Here is a 15,512-nt window from a genome sequence, read left to right on the forward strand (position 1 = left end):
TTTTTCTCTGGATGCCATTTGCTTGGAGTGTTGTATTCCACCCTTTCGCTTTGAATCTATATCTGTCCTTGTAGCTGAGATGTGTCCCTTGAAGGCAGCATGTGTTTGGGTTTTGCTTTTTGATCCTATCTGCTACTCTGTGCCTTTTTATCAGTAAATTCGGTACATTTACATTTAGGGTGATTATTGAAATATGAGATTTTCCCGTAGCCATTTTATCTTTCATTTTGTGGTAGCTCAGTGTCTCCATTGTTTCTTTGTCTTTGTGTTTCTGTCTGTTATTTTAATTTGAGGGTGTTTTATGGTTTTCCCCTCTGTTTCCTCTTTTTTATGTTATGTGTCTCAGTTCTGGAATTTTTGTTTGTTGTTTATGTAATGTGAAAGAAAGTTATACACACACAAACATGGAGTAATCCTTTTTCTTCTGCATGTGCCTTATCTCCATTCCCCTTTGCAGATTCAGATCTTTATTTCCTTTCTTTTTCTGTTTTCGTTGTCTCACATTGTCCCTCTTTATGCTGTATGTTTCTTTCTAAGTTACAGTAGCCATTGTCTTCTCTTTCTAAAGTGTTTTTTTTTTTACTTTTAACCCTTTGCCTTGCAGCTTGTTGCTACTTCTTTGCTCACATTTTCCACTTAAAAGAGCTGATTTATTTGCTCACGTGCCAGATTTTATCTAGATAGAGTTTAGAGGCCTGCTCCATGCAAATCCCCTTAAGGGAGAGGTGCAGGCTATAAAATTTCTTAAATATAGTGTGGAATTGGCCCCTTGGCAACAAGGTGCCCCACTACTCATATTGCCTATCATCTAGCCCCTTTTGTGTCAGTGTCCTTTTGTGGGACAAGGAACACGGGGGGCTGATACTTTAATGATCTTGCTTTTGCCATATATGTAGGTAATACATTGTCCGAATCTATCTGGGCTAAATTTTTTTTTTTTTGTACAGGCCAAATCTGTCAGGTTGTTTAATGTAGTGTGTATTGGTAAATACCCTAAGCTTCAGAGCAAAGTAACCTGTGTACAAATCCCAACCCTCTCACTTGTGAGCTATGTGACCTTTGGCAATGTGTATAACCTTTCTGTGCCTTGATTTATTCATGCTATCTATTATTATTTAAGCTTCCATGACAGTAAAAGAATAAGTTTATTGTGTCAAATAACCAGTTCACTCAGTGTCATAAAATGAGCTATGCCACTTTTTCCATTAACTATCACATATATCACATATTTATTTGATGACAGTTTTTGCACTAGGCATTATAGACAATACGATGACTTTTAAGACATGAAACCTTTTCCCATGAAAGCACTTAGTTGGAAATACTGGTGTAAAGAACATGTTATTAATGAATAATATGCACAATAAGCCCTCCAAGAGTTCAGAAGAGAGACAGACCACTTTGACCTGGAGCCAGAGTGTGGATACAACCTATTTATCTTCTCTATTTAATCTCCAGTATGTTTTAGCAAAGCCATAGTTGTCTTTCCTAATTATTCCAGAAATGCATCAACCATCCCTTATTTAAATGATTTTAGGCACCAACATTATAATGATAAACTCATAACTTACACAGTATAGGCACCATACATAAGTCCTATGTTTTTGTTCATCTTGAGAAATTTATTTTCATTGAACTGTTTATTAGTTTCTGCTTAGGAAATATTATTAGTCATAAATAAATTTGAAGAATACAGAAAAAATATTTTTAAAACCATCCATAACCCCGAGATAACCACTATTGACATTTTGGCATCTTTTCTTCAATTTTTTTCTATGAATTTTGACACTGTTAAGCCAGTATTACATAATTTGCATTCCAAATAACATTTTATATTTTCTTAATTCAAACTGTGTAAGGAAAGAAACAAAAACTCCACATTAGTGCAACTGCTAACCCCACATGACATTTTTTCAAAGTTATACATGTGGTTGGCAAATTCAAATAGTATAATGGTGCATTCTTCCACTGCATATATACCAGAATATATGCTATATAGCATACCAAAAGACTTTCTAATAGATTTTCAGTTGTTTGAAGTTATAAACAATACCATATGTTGAATGTTTTTATCAAAACATAACACTAACACATGAAAATGACTGCAAGAATTTTCACCAATTTTTTAGGGTATGTTTAGAGTTAGTCTGACTCAAAATCTAGGCTTTTTGAAATACATGGGCCTCACTTTGGAGGATCAGGAGGAAACCCCTCACAAAAATATGCTTCAGAGCAGCTTTGGCAGAGGTTTAGCAAAAGGCCTCTATGACTGCTAATCAGGAAAGCCTTGTCATATGCATTAAGATGCCAAGCAGACAAAATCAAATAGAGCTTAAACAGAAGCCTCTTTTAGAAAATCTTGGACAGATACTCTAAATTACAATACGCCAAATTACAAGCACTGATTTTCTATTGAATTGTTTCTAAAATAAATAACTCGATGTTATGTGATCCAGAGTAACACCAGAGATAGTATTCATATTATGATTATTCATAATTAATGAGCAGCTCAGAAGTGGCCAGCTGAAAAAATAATTGCCCATTACCTGAAGATAATGAACAGCATGGAAAAGTGACTCTAAGCTGAATAGAGGAACTAACCCCAAAGTATTAATGCAGGAAACAGAAAAAAAGTTTAGAAAAAATCCTTGGAGTGATTCAAGAGGATTTTGTATCCATAAAAGAATAGAACAAGCTATTGTGAATAAAAAGTTATAATTGTAAAGGAAACAGTTTGTGAACATTATAAACATAATTGCCAGATTAAAAAAGAAAATACTTCCTCAAAAGGAGGTCTAAATAACAGAAGGAACACAGCAGGAAATTGAATTAGATGTCTGGAAGAGCACATTAAAGTACTCTTTTAGAATATATTGAGGAGGTGTGGAAGGAAAGAGAGGAAAACTAAGAAAGAAAAGTTGTGAAGTATGGAGAATAGATATAGGTAAGTCAATGTCTGTCTAATAGAAGTTCCAAATAGTAAAGTAGAGAAAGGAGAGATAGACATAATTAAAGGAGTAAAAGAAGATACACTTCCCCACACTGAAGACTATTGTTTTGAAGCAAAATACTGAAAAATGACACACTATGGCGTGTTACTTTCAAGAATTTCCACAATTATTTCCCTCCCCATATCCATTCCCCTTTGTAATGTGACTTTGAAGCTCCTTCCAATAAGGAGTGGAATCTCCCCACCCCTTGGATCTGACTTGGTGACTTGCTTTGGCTAATAGAATGTGGCGAAAGTAACATTGTATTAGTTCCAAAGTATGTCTTACGTGGCCTTGTGTGCTTCTATAGTTTCTTGGAGCATACCTTCTGATTGCTATGTAAACAAGCCCAGGCTAGTCTGCTTGCTGGTAGGTGAAAAGTAATGTGGAGCACACACAAGCCATTACAGCTGAAGCCTTTCTTGCATCCAGCTAATCTACCAGATTATCACAGACACATGAATGATCTCCGCTAAGACCAGAAGGAGCCAAAAGAACTAACCATGTAGATATCTGATAGAAGAGTATTTCAGGCAAAGGGATGAGTATGTGCAAAGGCCCTGAAGTGAGAGCATGCCTACTATTTCTAAGGAAAAGCAAGGTCAGTTTGGCTAGAGAGGAGTAAATGATAGAGGGAGGGGTAGAGGAATGAAATGAGAAGAGTGCGATAAATTGTAAAAATGGCCACACATTATTCCCCTTTCTTGTAATATGATATCATATGTCCTCTCGTCAAGAAGTGGCTCTGTATCTCCCTTGTAATATGATATCATATGTCCTCTCATCAAGAAGTGGCTCTGTATCTCCACTCCTTGCATCTGAGTTAGCCATATGGCTTGTTTTGGCCAAAGACATACTAGAAAATATAATACAAGAAGAGGCTTGAAAAGCACTTGTACATCAAGTCTTGCTTTCTTGCTGTTGCTGAGGCCCCCCGTCTGCCATGTGAGTAAATCCAGGCTATTCTGCTAGATTATGAGACTTAGTCACTCTCATCATCTGAGGCAACACCTAGCCAACCTCTAGATATGTGAGGCCATTCACTACAGCTGCAGATGTATGAGCGATCCCTGCTAAGAGCAGCAGAAAAACTGCCCAGCTGAGCCCAGCCCGAATTGCCAAACCACAAAATTGTGAACTCAATAAATAACTAAAAGCCACAAAGTTTTGAAGTGTTTTGTTATACAACAAAAATTAACCGATGCACATGCTTTAAAATAAAAGGATAAAGTGAAAACCGTGTAAGATTTCAGAGAGAGGCAATAAAAAGTTAGCCATATTAGCTAGCATTGAATTCTTCATCCGCATTATGGAATGTTATTAGACATTGTGATAATGTTTGTAGAATTCTGAAGGAAAAAGATTTTTAACCTAAAATACCACTGCAAAGAAATAGCTTTTAGGCATACCCAAAAGCTCTCACCAAAGGCAGAGACAATTTTCTTCTTTTCTTATTGAGGTATATTTGACAATTAAAAATTGTATATATTTAAGGCTTACAAATTGATTATCTGATATACATACCCATTGTGAAATAATCAGTACAATAAAGCTAACTAACATTTCTATCACCTTAAATAGTTACCACTTTCTTTTTTCTTATTTATATGTGTGAATGTGTGGATGTGGTGAGAAGACTTAAGATCTGTCCTAGAAAATTCCAAGTATACAATAAAGTATTATTAATTATAGTCACATTATCTTTAGAACTTATTCATCTTGCATAAATGAAACTTTGAACTCCTTAACAAAAGTCTAGCTACATCTCCCTCAACCCAGCCACCCACCATTCTACTCTCTGCTTCTATGAGTTCAACTATTTCATATTCCACATGTAAGTGAGATCATGCAGTATTTGTCTTTCTATGCTTGGCTTACTTCACTTCCAGGTTAATCCAAGTTGTTGCGAATTAGAGCATTTTTTTTTAAAGATGAATAATATTCCATTGTATATATATGATATATACATATACACGATATATACATATACACATACATATATACATTGTGTGTATATATGATATATATACATATATACATACGCATATATACATACCTATTATATTTTCCTTATCCATTTGTTTATCGATGGATGCTTAGGTTGTTTCTATATATGGCTATTATGAATGATGCTGGAACAAACATAGGAGTGTAGATATCTCTTCAAGATCCCTGTTCCATTTCTTTGGACATATACCCAGAAGTAGAATTGCTGGGTCATATGATAGTTCTATTTTTAATTTGTTGAGGAAACTCCACACTATTTTCCATAACGTTTGTACCAGTTTGCAATCCCACCAACAGTACAAGGATCCCTTTTCTCCACATCCTCACCAACTCTTATCTTTTGGCTTTCAGATAATAGCTATTCTAACAGGTGTGAGGTAATATCTTATTGTGGTTTTGATTTGTATTTCCTTGCTAATAAATGGTGCTGAGAACTTTTTCATGTACCTACGAGCAATTTGTATGGTTTTTTTTGGAGAACTGTTTATTCACATTTATTCATATATTTGCCCATTTCTTTTCTTTTTTTAAAATTAAGTTTATTGGGGTAACATTGGTTAATACTATATTATAATTTTCAGATGTACATTATAATTTGACATCTGTGTACTCTATTGTGTGTTTACCACCCAGAATCCAGTTTCCTTCAGCTACCATATATTTGATCGCCTTTACCCACTTCACTCCCCCTTACCCCTCTATATTTTACCCCCTTTAACTGTCTACCACCCCTCTCCTCCCCCACCCCTACCCCTCTGGTAACAACTAGTCTATAGCCCAAGTCCATAAGTCTCTGTTTCTCCTGTCCCTTTGTTGCTTTTAGGTTTATATCTCACATATAAGTGATATCATGTGATTTTCAACTTTTTCTGTCTGGCTTATTTCGCTTTGCATGATAATCTCGAGGTCCATCCATGTTGGCAGTATTTCATCTCTTCTTATGGCTGAGTAATATTCCATTGTATATATGTACTACTGCTTCTTTAGCCAATCATCTATCATAGGACACTTCAGTTGCTTCCATGTCCTGCCCACTGTGAATAATGCTGCTATGAACATTGATGTGTTTTCAAGTCTTTGGGGTAAATACCCAGTAGAGGGATTGCTGGATCTTAAGGTAGATCAATTCTTAGTTTTTTGAGGAACCTCCATCCTGTTTTCCATAGTGGCTGTAACAATTTGCAGTCCCACCAGCAGTGTATGAGGGCTCCTTTGTCTCCACATCCTCTCCAGCATTTGTTATTACTTATCCTGTTGATTATAGCTATTCTAACAGATGTGAGATGGTATCTCATTGTGATTTTTATTTGCATTTCCCTAATAGCTAGCGATGTTGAGCATCTTTTCAAATATTTGTTGTCCATTTGTATGTCCTCTAGGGAGGAGTGTCCATTCAGGTCCTCTACCAAGTTTTTGATTGGATCATTTGTGGGGTTTTTGTTGTTATTGAGTTGTATGAGTTCTTTGTATATTTTGGATATTAGGCCCTTGTCGGAGGTATTGCATGCATATATATTTTCCCATTCAGATGGTTGTCTCTTTACCTTGTTGACAGTTTCTTTTGCCGAGCAGAAGCTTTTTAGTTTAATGTAGTCCCATTTGTTTATTTTAGCTTTTACTTCCCTTGCTTTTGAGGTCAAATTCATAAAATCCTCTTTAAGTCCAAGGTCCTTGAGTTTATTTAGTTCCTATGTTTTCTTCTATGCTTTTTATTGTTTCAGGTCTTATATTCAGTTCCTTAATCCATTTTGAGTTAATTTTGGTGTGTGGCGATTGACAACAGTCTAGATTCATTCTTTTGCAGGTGGCTTTTCAGTTTTCCCAGCACCATTTATCAAAGAGGCTTTCTTTGCTCCATTGTATGCTTTTGGCTCTTTTGTCGAAAATTATTTGCGCATATAAACATGGATTTACTTCTGGACTCTCGATTCTGTTCCATTCGTCCGTGTATCTGTTTTTCTGCCAATATCATGCCATTTTGATTACTGTCACTTTGTAGTATAATTTGAAGTTAGGCAGAGTGATGCCTCCAGCCTCGTTCTTTTCTCTCAGGATGGCTTTGGCAATTCTGGGTCTATTGTGTGTCCATACAAACCTGATGATTTTTTGTTCTATTTCTTTTAAAAAGGCCAATGAGATTTTGATGGGGATTGCATTAAATCTGTATAATGCTTTAGGTAATGAGATCATTTTAAATATGTTGATTCTTTTAATTCATGAACACAAAATATCTTTCCATTTCTTTGTATCTTTTTAAATTTCTTTTAATAAGATCTTATAGTTTTTATTATATAGATCGTTCACATGTTTCATTAAATTTATTCCTAGGTATTTTATTCTTTTGGTTGCAATTGCAAACGGAATTACTTTTTCCACTTCTTTTTCTGACACTCCATTATTAGACTATAGGTACACTATGGATTTTTGAACGTTGATTATGTATCCAGAGACTTTACTGTATTTGCTTATTGTTTCTAGTAGTGTTCTTATGGAGTCTTTAGGGTTTTCTATATAGAGAATCATGTCATCTGCAAAAAGTGACAGTTTGATTTCTTTGTTTACTATTTGGATGCCTTTTATATCTTTCTCTTGCCTGATTGCACTCACTATGACCTCCGATGTTATATTGAATAACCATGGTGATAGTGGACAGCCTTGCCTTATTCCTGATCTTAGAGGAATTTAGTTTTTCACTATTAAGTATAATGTTGGCTGAGGGCTTGTTATATATGGCCTTTATTATATTAAGGTACTTCCTTCTATACTGATTTTTTAAGTGTTTTGATCATAAATGGGTATTGTACCTTGTCGAAGGCTTTTTCTGCATCTACTGATATGATCATATGATTCTCATTTTTTAATTAGTGTATGTGGTGTATGACATTAATCAATTTGCGTATATTGAAGCATCCCTTTGCCCCTGGGATGAAGCCCAATTGATCATGTTGTATAATCTTTTTCATAGTATTCTTGTATGATCCTTTGTATTTCTGCAATGTCAGTCATAATTTCCACTTTTTCATTCCCGATTTTGTTTATTTGTGTCCTTTCTCTTTTTTCTTTAGTGAGTCTAGCCAGGAGGTTGTCAATTTTATTAACCTTCTCAATGAACCAGCTCTTCATTGCATTTATTTTTTCTATTTTTTTTTTGTTTCCAATTTCATTTATTTCTACTCTAATTTTGATTATTTCTTTCCTTCTGCTGACTTTAGACTTCATTTGTTCTTTCTTTTCTAGTATTTTTTTTTTTAAGATGAAGCGTTACGTTGTTTAGGCTCGTTCTTGTTTTTGGAGATAGGCTTGTAATGATACGAACTTTCCTCTTATGATCGTGTTTGCTGTGTCCCCCCAAAATTTATATGTTGTATTATCATTATCATTCGTTTCCATGTATCTCTTGATCTCTCTTTTTATTTCTTCCCTGACCCAGTTCTTCTTCAGTAGCATGTTGTTTAATCTCCATGTACTTATGGTTCTTCCTGGTTTCTTTTTGCTCAGTTGATCTCTAGTTTCATAGCATTATGATCAGAGAATATGTTTGGTATGATTTCAACCCTCTTATATTTGTTGAGGCTATCTCTGTGTCCCAGTATGCGGTCAATTTTTGAGAATGTTCCATGTGCACTAGAGAAGAATGTATAAGCAGCTGTTTTGGGATGAAAGGCTCTGTAAATGTCAACTATGTCTAGTTGATCTAATGTGTCATTTAAGGATATTATTTCCTTATTGATTTTCTGTTTGGATGATCTGTCCATATCTGACAGAGGGGTATTTAGGTCCTCTACCATGATAGTGTTTTAGTCTGTTTCTCTCTTTAGTTCTGTTAGTAATTGCTTTACATATTTCGGAGCTCCCTGATTAAGAGTATAGCTATTAATAAGTGTTATATCTTCTTGGTGCATGATTCTCTTTCTCATTATGAAGTGTCCCTCTGTATCTTTCTTTACTATTTTTTATTTTGATGTCTATTTCATCTGATATTAGTACTGCTACTCTCACGTTTCTCTGAATGCCATTTGCTTGAAATATCATTTTCCACCCTTTCACTCTGAGTCTGTTTGTCTTTGGAGCTGAGATGTGTCTCCTGGAGGCAGCATATGGTTGGGTTTTGTTTTCTGATCCATTCTGCAATTCTGTGCCTTTTCATTGGTGAGTTCAGTCCATTTACATTTAGGGTGATTATTGAAATATGAGGTCTTCTTATAGCCATTTATCTTTTGCTTTCTGGTAGCTCAGTGTTTCCATCGCTTCCTTGTCCTTGTTTTCCTGTTTTCTTTATTTTGGTTGGCTTTTGTAGATTTTCCCTTTGGTTCTTCTTATTTTATGTTATATACTTCAGTTCTGAATTTTCTGTGTGTGGTTACCATTATGAATATGTAAAGGATAGTTATATATATACAGTCGTCCGTTTTCTTCTGCGCGTGCCTTTTCTCCATTCCCCTTTGCAAATTTGGATCTTTGAACCCTACCATTTTCAATCATTGTTATCTCAGTTTGTCCCTATGTATGCTGAACGTTCATTATTATCTTGTTATAACAATTCTCTTTTTATTATTTAAGCTTCTAATGCCCTGTTCTTAATAAGAGTTGCACTCCTGTTTCTATTTGCCTGATAGTCACTTTACTCCTAATTATGTTTTTTTTTTTTTGTCATTTTCTTTTAGGTGAGCTGACCCTTTTCTGTATTTCCTGTAGTGCAGGCCTCGCAGTGGAGAATTCCCTCAATTTTTGTATGTCTGGAAATTTCTTAATTTCTCTTTCATAATTAAAGGAGAGCTTAGCTGGATACATTATTGTAGGCTAGTAGTTCCTTTCACTTAATAGTTTAATTATTTGATTCAGTTTTTCTGGCTTGTAAGGTTTGTGCTGAGAAGTCCAAGGATAATCCAATATGTTTTTCTTTTTTTAGTTACCATTTTCTTCTCCCTGGCTGCCCTGAGAATTCTATCTTTGTCGTTGATTTTTGATAATTTTAATACAGTGTCTTGGTGAAGGCCTTTTTTGGGTTGACATAATTGGGTGTTCTGTTGACTTCTTGAACTCCAAGCTCCAGCTCATTCCTTAGATTTGGGAAATTCTCGTCACCTATTTGTCTGAAAATACTGTCTAATCCCTGCTCCTTTTCCTCCCCTTCAAGAATGCCCGATAGTCTTATGTTTCCTATCTTGATGGCATCAGCTAGTTCTTGTATTTCTCTTTCATTTTTTTTTTCCATTCTTTGGTTTCTTTTTTCGTTCTTCTGATTTATTTCTAGTTTTCTGTCTTAATTATCACTGATCCTTTCCTCCATTTGGTCGACTCTATTTCCCAAGCTTACTATTTCAGTTTTCAGCTCTTGCAGTGTGTTCTTCATCTCCAGAAATTTCTGTCAGTTTTTTTTTTTTTGAGTGTTGATATCCTTGCTCTCCTCATCTGGTTATTTGTTTCAATTCCTGAAATTGTTGATATGACTCATTTTGGAATTCACTGAGTTTTTTCAGAAGTGCCATCCTGAATTCTCTGTCATTTAAGTTGCATATTTCTGTGTCTGTAAGCTTATTTTCTGGAGATTTTTCTCTTTCCTTCTGAGATGCCTTGTACTTTGGTTGTTTATGGTGTTTAATGGACTATTTCTCTGCCTGATTGCCCATTTTTTTAATTGAGTTTTTTTGTTGTTTTTCTATTGAGTTGTATCTGTTCCTTATACATTTAGATATTAACTTTTTGTCAGATTTATTATTTGCAAATATTGTCTCTCTTTTCATAGGTTGCCATTTCACTTCATTGTTTAATGTAGTCTCATTGGTCTATTTTTGCTTTTGTTCCCACTTCCTTTGGTGTCATATTTAAAATATCATTGCCCAGAGCAATGTCAAGGACCTTTTTCCATATGTTTTCTTCTAGGGGTTTATGGTTTCAAGTCTTACTTTTAAACCTTTAATCAATTTTGAGTTGATTTTTGTATATAGTGTAAGATAGGACTATATGTTCTGCTGTTGGTGGAAAGTTCTGTATATGTCATTTAGTCCATTTGGTATATAGTGTTGTTCACGTCCACTGTTTCTTTATTGGTTTTATGTCTAGATTTTCTATCCATTATTGTAAGTGGGGGAATTTAGTCCTATACTATTATTTATTGCCATCAATTTCTGCCTTCACAGCTGTCAATATTTGCTTTATATATTTAAGTGTTCTGATGTTGGGTATATATACATTTATAATTTTAAATATTCCCAATGAATTGACCCTTTTTTCATTATATAATGACCTTTTTGTCTCTAGAGACAGTTCTAGACTTAAAGTTTATTTGCTCAGATAAAAATATAGCTACCTCTTGATTTTCCTGGCAAGATGGTGGAGTAGGAAAATGCTGTGCTCGCCTCCTCCCATGACCACATTAAAATTATAGCTAAATTATAGAACAATAGATCTGGACAACTATCCAAAGACCAACTGAAAAGAACTATAACAAAGGATATAAAGAAGAGGGTACAACAAGACTGGTAGGAGGGGTGAGAATGAGAAACAGGTTGGCCTCACACCCACGTATTGCAGTTGAGTATCTGGAGGGATATCTCGGCTGTGGAGGATCCCTCTGAGGAGTGAGGGTCCCCAGCTCCACACCAAGCTCCCAAGCATGGAGCACCAGTGCTGGAAAGAGGAGCCCCCATAATACCTACCTGTGAAAATCAGCGGGGATTTTGTCTGTTCCAGTGAGACAGAGGGCTGCTTGAAACCCAGGCATACTCTTAAAGAACCCATGCACAGATTCACTCATTTTCAGGTACTCACCCTTGGCTCCGGTGGAAAAACAGCAACTCGGGAGGCGCCAGAGACATATGGGGAGAGACTGAGTAGTGTGGCTTCAGGGCGAGGGTTAGAGGAACAGCTGCCTTTATCCTTGTGTTGAGCCCTTCTTCCATGCATCCCACAGGCAGGTGCCATCTTTCCTGTTTTGAGCCTTCCCCCACATGACCAAGTCTGAATCTTCATTGGCCTGGTGAACTCTGCTCACTCCACCCTGCTGACTCCCTGGGACTCTTCTCCATCCAACTTATGCACCACTGGAGCCACTTTTGGAGGCACCAGCAGCCCTAGCTTGTGCACTACAGCAGGCTCTTTCAGCAGTAAACAGCCTGCTTCAACTCATATGCCGCTGGAGGCAATTTTACTTATAATCAACAAGCCCCAGCCCATGCTGCAGTCTTTCATAGATGACTCTCGGGCATCCTTGGACCTCAGGCAGATGTTGTGTGCTAAACCTTTTGTGGAATGGTCCCAGGCTCAGCACAGGTGACAAAACTGAATCTGCGTTAACCTGATAAACACCACTCACCCCATGCTGGTGACTCCATGAGACCCCTCCTCACACTACTTATGTAAAACATGAGACTCCTTTAGAGGCTGAGCCTACAGACAGCCTGCAGGCAGCAGGTCTCTGGGCCTATTGCTGAGCTACCTCAGGCTCAGTACTGGTGGTAGCTGGCCCTGGTTCACAGTGTGGCCTATCTCATGCACTTTTAGGTCCAGCAGAGGTGGCTACCAACACTGGATCATTTTCTAGTTCCTACCAGGTAGCCCAAGGACTGTCACAGGCAGCAGCTGACCATGGGCTGCCAAAAGCACCTTTCACGGACCCCCAGAACCAACATACCATGAGGCCAGCTTCAAACCAAAACAAAGCACCACCTGATTAACTCCACAAGTGGCACACCCAAAGAATGGTCTCCACAGGCACCAGGGCCTCCTGGGGTGAATCCTGCCCTATGGAGTCAGCTACCACACAACAGATCATATGCTGTGGTTGTGGCCAATTCTCACAACCAATCAGCCTGAGGGTCAATCCCACCCACTGATGTGCCAACAGCAATCGAGTCTCAACTACATCAAGAAGATGCACACAAGCACCTGGAGCACCTGACTCAAGAAACCAGGGAAAATGCTCTACTGGGCCCCATAGGACACCCAGTACATAAGGCCACCCAGCCAAGATTGGGAGATGTAGCAGATCTACCTAAAACATAGAAACAAAGAGAGAGAGGCAAAATAAGGAGACAAAGAAACATGTTCCAAGAAGAAGAAGAAGAAGAAGAAGAAGAAGAAGAAGAAGAAGAAGGAGAAAATAAAAACTCTGGGAAAGGCACTAAACAAAATGGAAGAAAGCAAATGACAAGATACAGAATTCAAAACGTTGGTTAAAAGGATAGTCAAGGAACTTAGTGAGAACTTCAACAAAGAGATAGTAAGTACAAAAAATTACATAGACAACGTCAAAAAGAGCCAGTCAGAAATGAGAAATACAATAACTGAAATGAAGAATACACTTGAAAAAATCAAGAGTAGATTAAATGAAGCAGAGGACTGAATCGGCAATTTGAAAGAGAGGGTAGCAGAAAATACCCAATCAGGACAGCAAAAAGAAAAAAGAATTAAAACAATGAGGGTAGCTTAAGAGACTTCTGGAACAATATCAAGTGTAACAACCTTTGCATCATAGGGGTACCAGAAGGAGAAGAAAGTGAGCAAGGGAGTAAGAACTATTTGAAGAATAATGACTAAAAATTTCCCTAACCTGGCAAAGGAAATAAAAATATAAGCCTAGGAAGCTCAGAGAGCCCCAAACAAGATGAACTCAAAGAGACTCACACAAAGACACACATAATTAATATGGAAAAGGTTAAAAACAAAGAGAGAATCCTAAAAGCAGCAAGAGAAAGGCCGCTAGACACTTACAAGGCAGCTCCCATAAGACTCAGATGATTTCTCAACAGAAATGTTGCAGGCCAGAAGGAAGTGGCATGGATATTCAAAATGATGAGAAAGAGGGACCTACAATCACAATCTCCACTGGTTTTTCACAGCCAGAGGTTGTGGGGAACTCTCTTCCCGGCACTGGAACCCTGGGTGGGGAGCCCAGTGTGGGGCTGGGACCCCTTGCTCCTTAGGGGAAAGAGGGAGCTCTGCAGCCAAGATAACCCTCTCGATTCTCAACTACCACACATGGTTGTGGAACCTGGCTGTTTCACATCTTCATCCCTCCTACCATTCTCGAGGTGACCTCTTATACATTTCCCCAGTTGTAGGACTTCTGTTCAGCCAGACCTCAGCTGACTCCCTGTGATGATTGTTCTGTAGTTTCATTATAATTTTGGTGTATTCACAAGAGGAGGCAAGCACAGCATGTACCTTTTACATCTCGACCCGAACCCCTCAGAATATACATTCTTTTCAAATGTACTTTGACCATTTTCCAGGATAGACAATATGTAGGCCACAAAACAAGTCTCAATAAATTTAAGAAGATTGAAATCATATCAAACATCTTCTCTAACCACAATGGTATAAAACTGAAAATCAATTACAAGAAAAAAGACTGAAAAACACACAAACACATGGAGGCTAAATAACATGCTAGTAAACAATGAATGGGTTAACAGATGAGATCAAGGATGAAATCAAAAAATGCCTTGAGACAATGAAAATGAAAACACAATGACCCCAAATCTATGGGACACAGTGAAAGCAGTCCTAAGAGGAAACGAGAAACAAGAAAAATCTCAAATAAACAATCTAACCTTGCACTTAAAGGAACTAGACAAAAAACAGGAAAAAAAAAACAAAAGTAAGTAGAAGGAAGGAAATAATAAGTATCAGAGTAGAAATAAAAGAATAGAGTTTAAAAAATATAAAAGAGCAATAAAAACAAGAGCTGGTTCTTTGAAAAGATAACTCATACAACTCGACACCAAAAAAAAGAAAAAAATAAAACAACCCAATTAAAAAATGGGCACAAGACCTGAATAGGTATTTTTCCAAAGAGGATATATAGATGGCCAACAGACATATGAAAAGATGCTCAGTGTCACTAATCATAACAGAAATACAAATATAAGCCACAATGAGATATCATCTCACACCTCTTAGAATGGCTATCATCAATAAATCAACAAACAAGTGTTGGCAAAGATGTGTAGAAAAAGGAACTCTTGTGCACTATTGGTGGGATTGTAAATTGGTGTAGCCACTAATAGAAAACTTAAAAGTAGAGCTATCTTTTGACCAAGGAATTCCATTTCTGGGTATTTATCTGAAGAAATTTAAAACACTAATTCGAAAAGATATATTCACTCTTATATTCACTGCAGTGCTATTTGCAATTGCCAAGATATGGAAGCAACCTAAATGCCCATCGATAGATGATTGGATAAAGAAGAAGGGGTTCATATATACAATGGAATGTTACTCAGACATAAAAGAATGAAATCTTACCATTTGTAACAACATGGATAGACCTGAAAGGCATTACACTAAGTGAAATAAGTTAAACAGAGAAAGACAAATACTATATGATCTCACTTATATGTAGAATCTAAAGAACAAAATAAATGAACAAACAGAAACAGACTCATGGATACAGAGAACAAACTGATGGTTGCCAGATGGGAGGGGGGTTGGGGGACTGGGCTAAAAGGTGAAAGGATAAAGATATGAAATAGTCAAGGGGATGTAAAGTACAGCATAGGGAATATAGTCAAT

The sequence above is a fragment of the Pteropus medius genome, unplaced genomic scaffold (genome assembly GCF_902729225.1).
Source record: "Pteropus medius unplaced genomic scaffold, Ma_sr-lr_union100, whole genome shotgun sequence".
Lineage (NCBI taxonomy): Eukaryota > Metazoa > Chordata > Mammalia > Chiroptera > Pteropodidae > Pteropus > Pteropus medius.